This window comes from Gracilinanus agilis, chromosome 3, assembly GCF_016433145.1.
Source record: "Gracilinanus agilis isolate LMUSP501 chromosome 3, AgileGrace, whole genome shotgun sequence".
NCBI classification, from domain to species: domain Eukaryota; kingdom Metazoa; phylum Chordata; class Mammalia; order Didelphimorphia; family Didelphidae; genus Gracilinanus; species Gracilinanus agilis.
Window position 1 is genome coordinate 484,071,033 of NC_058132.1, and position 6,345 is coordinate 484,077,377.

Consider the following 6,345-nt stretch of genomic DNA (forward strand, 5'->3'; position numbering starts at 1 on the left):
TTCAAACTGGTCAATTTTGGATTTCAAGACACTATTTTCTTGTTTTAGTTCATGTATTTCCTTTTTTCCAATTGTCTTCGGCTTCTTTTAATTGTTTTTTGAATTGTATTTTGAGCTCTTCCAAAGCCTATGTCCAATTCACGTGTTTTGCTTGGAGTTCCTTGATCTTCTTCTGTTTCATTTGCTTTGTGTTCACTTCCTAGAAAGAAGCTGTCATTGTAATTTCTTTTTTCTTTTTCTATTGTTTACTCACATTTTTTTTTACTTCTTTCCCTCCTGTAATTGGCTGTGATCTTCCTCTTCTAATTTATTTGCTGGCTCTTTGGGTTTGGGCTATTTTGTCCTGAGTGGACTCTTTCTCTGCTCTGCTGAATGATTAGGTTAAGCAGATGGTTTTAATGAGCTCTGGTGTAAGTTCTTCCCCAGCTGGCAACAGAGGTTTGTACCTACTTTCTCTTCAGTCTATGTGGGAAGGGATTGGAGGTTCCCTGCCCTCTGAAGACTTCTGATTTGCCCTATTGATGGGATTAAGCCAGGGCAGGGTTGATCTGTAGAACTTGATGTACCCTGAGTATAAAACCTAGAGAGAGGAGGGGCAAGACTGAGCATTTTCATGATGTCTAGTTAGCCCTCTCTGAGTTTCTCCTCCAGCCACCTTTCTACCATCTGTTTTCAATGCCCTGAGCTTAGCACAGCTGTGCCAGCAAGGCCCTCTCTCCAGACTAGTGCATTTGCCTGCCCAGAGATTCCAGGATGTGCTGGAGATTCAGCATAGTATGTGTGTGTGTGTGGGGGGGGTTCCTGGATTCTTCCTTCTTTCTTACTCCAAACCCAACAGTTTAAGAATTCAGCCTTTTTTGGCATACCTCTTGAACTAAGTCCAGCAGGAGAATTCCTCAGCTCTGTCTTATTGTTAGATATTGTTTTCTTTCCCCTTGAAGGGAAAGTTTTTTATCTCAGTTTGGAAGGGTATGGAGGTCTGAAATTTTGCTCTATCTAAACCCCCATCTTTCCAGAATTCTCTCTCTAGCTCCTTTTGGAAGATCAATTCAGAGTAACTTACATTACCCAGGTCAGCTGCACTAGAGGAAAATATTAAACAGAATATAAAAAAGCTATGATTTCCTCTTAAAACCATGAAAGAGATATTAATGTTGTTTAGATGAATCCTATACACAGTGTCTTGAACTGGGGAAAGAGATGATAAACAGTTCTATATTAACCATGCATACTATAAAGTGAAAAACAGATCCATGTAAACCCTTCAAAAGAAAGGTATAGCTACCAGTTCTATTTGAGATATTTCTGGGGCTACTAAAAACAACAATAAGTAACAACAATAGTTTGGAGATACCCTCTTTGGAGGCACAAAAGTGTTATAGCTCTGTCAGTTGAAGATCAGTATATGAGTTAGTTGTTCTGTAATAATCCTAAAGAGAGTCGCTAGTGAGCATTATCTGTTGGATGGAGCTGAAATATAGGGAACTGTAAACCATAGAGAGGAATCCATAATATGTAATGGAAATAGAGTACAAACACAGCAGAGAGTAAAAATAAGAGGAATGTTGCCAAAGAGAGTACATTAAGACATACATGCAGGTCAACCAGTCAACTAGCATCAATTATTTATTCTTTTCCAGAGGTTCCAATTCCTGCCCTCAAGGAGTTTACATTTTCATGGGGTGAGGGGTGAGATAGCACATAAAAAAGGAGCTGAATATCTGTGGAGCTGGTGGGGAGCAGGGCAGGAAGTATAAGGACAAAATACTTACAGGGGATTGGTGGAGTGCTAGTAAAGTTTCATGATGTGAAGCAGGCCTTGTCTGAGTCCTTCCTAAAAACGAAGGTTCCAGGTGGAACTCATCAATGAGAGAAGGAAGCTTCAAGAGAAGATAGATAAGACAGCTGAAACATAGTGGCAAAGTCCAGCAAAAAGAATAATGGGTCGATGTAGCACACCCCAGCCTCCTCTACTATTGCAGAACTACTTATGTTGGTATTATAAGAGATTTGAACCGTCCAAATCCTGAGAAATAGGAGCCTTTTAGAGTATTATAAAGATCTTCTTGAATATGACTTTTTTCTGTTTCTTTTACTCTGTAAATAAAATTAATGCTATATTTTGTATCTTAGTGAACCTGTTTCTAATATTATCATAGTTGTTTGGTATATTCTGTGACCCTATTTGGAGTTTTCTTGGCAAAGATACTGTAGTGATTTGCCATTTCCTTCACTAGTTCATTTTGCAAAAGTGGAAACTGAGGCAAAGAAGGTTAAGTTACTTGCCCAGGATCAGGTACCAATAGAATGGGGACCAGCCCACTTCATGTGGCCCAGGGAAAGGTAACCAGAGGAACCAGCCCACTCAATGTAGCACAGGAGATGATGCAGGTAGAACTTGTCATTTAAACACTATTGGGAAAAGAACCTCCGAACCAATCCACTAAACAGTTCAGGAAAAGGTACAGGAAAGAGCAGCCTATAGAGGACCAACCAGAAGGGGGTGCAGATGGAACCAATACAGCTGGGAAAGGTATTGGTTGAATCAAGTTAATTAACATGATAAAGGAAAGGATATGGGCAGGATTAGCCCACCAAAAGTAGATCTGGAAAAGGAATACATAGGACCAGCCTATCAAGTGTGACCATAAAGAGTACCTATGGGACCAGCCCACAGAATGTACCTTAGGAAAGAGTGTGGGTGGGACCAGCACACAGAACATAACCTGGGGAAAGGTAACAGCTGGATCATCCCACCTAGGATGGCCTCAGGGAAAAGTACTATAGTTTTGGGAACATACCCACATCTTGAAACACCAGGGGAGCTAATATCAAGGAAAGCAGGATCCAACTGGAAAAAAGAAGTACAATCTTCTGTGCAGGAAACCATCCAAGCTAACCCACCAAATGCATATTATGGGACCCAAAGGCAGTCAGACGTACCCCAAACACCAAATCAGACTACACTGTAAGCTTGGAACAGCACTCCCTCTATAGCAGAAAAAAAAGCAGAACTTCAATATATAGTCAAGGTAACAAGAAGAAAAAATATATAAAAATGTTTAAGATTACCAATAGACAGAAAAAAAACATGAACTTAGTTACTGTAGTGACAGGAAAGATCAAAATATATACTTGGGATAGGACAATGCCAAAATGGAAACATGTGAAGGCTCAAAAGCTAGGAGAAAAGTGTGTCTGTACCCAAAAGAACCCCTAGAAAACTTGAAAAAAAGTTTAAAAATTAGAGGGGTTTTTTGATGGAAAATTCAACAGTGTGGGGAAAAATTCAATAAAGAAAATAGTTCACTAAAAATAGAATGGGTGTAATGACATTTTACAATGCAATATGAAAAGCAAAATGATTGACAGTTGGCGGTTTGGAACTTGGAATGAGCTGAGCTTGGCAAAGCCTGGCAGGTGCAAATTCAGTTGATGGAAAAGGTATAAAAAGCAGGATTTGAAGGGAGAAAGGATTCTCAATTTTTAGAGGGCTTGGTGTGGGTTGGTTCTTGGGCTAGGGTAGACTGAGAAAGTCAACTTAAGATATGAGCAACCAGTATGACCATTTCCATAGTCCCAGATCCTGTGAAATCCTATTCTGAACATTCTGATCTAATTCATTCATCAAGAAGAAGTAATGTCATTCACCATCAAATAGCCCATTTCAGGTTGAAGCCAGCTGGCTCTACCAGGCTGGAATTGGCAGACTAACCATTAACAACCAACAAGTTTGAATATCCTGAATACCTTCAAATCATATACCATCTGGTCATTAGTAGCTTAAGCCAAGGATCTCCTGTACCCCTCTTTCCATCATTCCCTGCTTCCCTTCCTTAAACCTATTGTTATTAAATCCTCAAACTCACCTAAAGTAGATGTTATAATTACTTCAGGGATTAGTGAACATATCCTTGGATATATGAGGGAAGAAGGAGATTCCTTTCAACTGTTAAGGCTCAAATCACAGTCAGGAAGCATCATCCATTTTCAGCCAGGATAGGCAGTTAGAGACAGCTATGTGTTCTGAACCACAGATTTTTCACTTGACTGCCTGTCTTGAGACACTGTTATACTGAAGTTGGGTGAAGCAGATTCATCACAAATATAGTCCTGTGGAGTCCCTTTGTGTTTCACAAACACAACTTCTGTGTTACACTTAGGGATCTTCCACACTCATTCAGCTTCAGGCCTCATAACACCGTGCATTTATATAACAATAACACTAATATTCAACAGTGTGGGAAAATTCAATAAAGAAAATAGCTCACTAAAAACAGAATGGGTAAAATGAAAATAGAAGCAAAAACACCTGAAAAAAGTTAAGGGGCTAGATAAGAATTTATTATGCATCAGCTAAAGAATAAACAAACAAACAGGTGTAGATTTCTGCTTTTGGCAACCAACATAAAATAAGGAATACCAAAAGCTTGTCCAATCCCAGCTCCGGAAAACCTCAAAAGAAAAAAAATGCCTTAAGACAAATTTTGGAGTGATAGAAACAATATAAAAACAAAATAAGACAAAGTGAATGAAGCAGGGTTTCAGCTAAAGAAAAACTTGAGTGGCAGCAGGAAAAACTTGTCTAGCTGGGATAACAGTTGAGAGCAGTGGAATCAGCATAAGGAGTGATCTAGTGCAAATGTTCAGATAAGATATGAAAACAGTAGAACTAGCAATGCGAGGGGCAGCCTGCTCCAAACACTGGGGTTAGAGGTAACAGCACTGAATCAGCAGCATGAGGAATGGACCAGTGCAAGCACATGTTGAGGAGATTGAGGAGTGGGTCAGTGTGAGTACACTCAGTAGGATCATCATTGGAAGGAACAACCCTGTTTTCCCAACAGCAAGGGGAGCTGGCAGCTGAGGGGTAGAATTCAGTTAAATCCATCAAACATGGCACCTTGGGAAACCATAGAACAGTACTCTTTCCAGCCCAGAAGTGGATCTGAGCCTTTACATAGAGGCAAGATAACAAAAAAAAAAAAAAAAAACAAAACAAAAAAAAACAAAACAAAAAAAAAAAAACAAGACAAATGGGTAAAGGACAAAGAAAAGGCCTGACCCTGGAAGCTATTTCAACAAAAGGGAAACCCAAAAATGCAAGCTCAGAAGTGGACAGCAATGCTGATATTAAAATGTGTGAAACTTCAAAGGCAAATGGGAAAAGATATAAAGTCTAAAATGAATTCCTAGAAGTCCAAAAGAAAATCAAGAAACAAATAGTAGATATAAAAGAAAAATAAAAAAGAAAATTATAGAAAAAGTCAATAGCCCAGAATGTGAACTCACTGAAGAAAACATGATCCCTAAAAAAAAGAGAACCTCAAATAGGAAAATGATTTTTAAAAAAGTGCAATGCCTCAAAGAAAAAAAAATCCCTCCCTAAAAAATGGAATTGGACAAATGAAAGCTATGGACTCCACAAGACAGTAGGAAACAATAAAACAAGTTCAAAAGAATAAAAAATAGTAGAAAATCTGAAATATATTGTTGGAAAAAAACATGACCTGTAAAATAGGTCCAGGGGAAATAATCTAAGAATAATTAGTGTGCCTGAAAGCCATGATAAAAAAGAACTTTGATACTATATTGCAATAAGTTAAAAGGAAGAACTATTCTGATGTCCTCTAATGAGAGGAAAAATAGAAATTGAAAGAATCCACCAACTACTGCCTGAAAGATTCCAAATTTAACAAACTCAAAAATATGAAAGTCAAATTCCTAAATTCCCAGGCCAAGGATAAACTATGGCAATCATTCAGAAATAAAATCAAGTATCATGGAGTCATAGTCAGCATTACATAGGACCTACCAGTTTCTACATTAAAAGACCAAAATGTGTGAAATATGATATTCTGCAAGACAAAGATTTAGGACAACAACCAAGAATCATCTACCTAGTGAAACTGAGCATCTGATACTCCAAGGAAAAACATACACATTTAAAGAAGTAGAAGAGTTCTAAGCATTCCCGACAAAAACAACAAGAACAAAAAAAAAGAGCTGAACAGAAAACTGAATGATCAAATTTTATACTTAAGTAAAGCATAAAAAGGAAACTGGTGAAGAAAAAACTCAAAAGAATAAATGAGATTTAAGTGATCATACTCCTGATTAAACTGATCATATGGAAAAGTGTTAACTAGGATACTTAAAATATCTATGATACAAGGGATACTTAAAGTACTTCAAATACTTAAAGTAATTAAGGGGGAAATGGCATTAAACTGATTTCATTACTACATAGTGAAAACCAAGATACTTAAGATATCTATGGTACTTGAAGTATCTAATGTATCTACATTAATTAGGATCCATAAGGTATGGAAGATACTTCAGAAC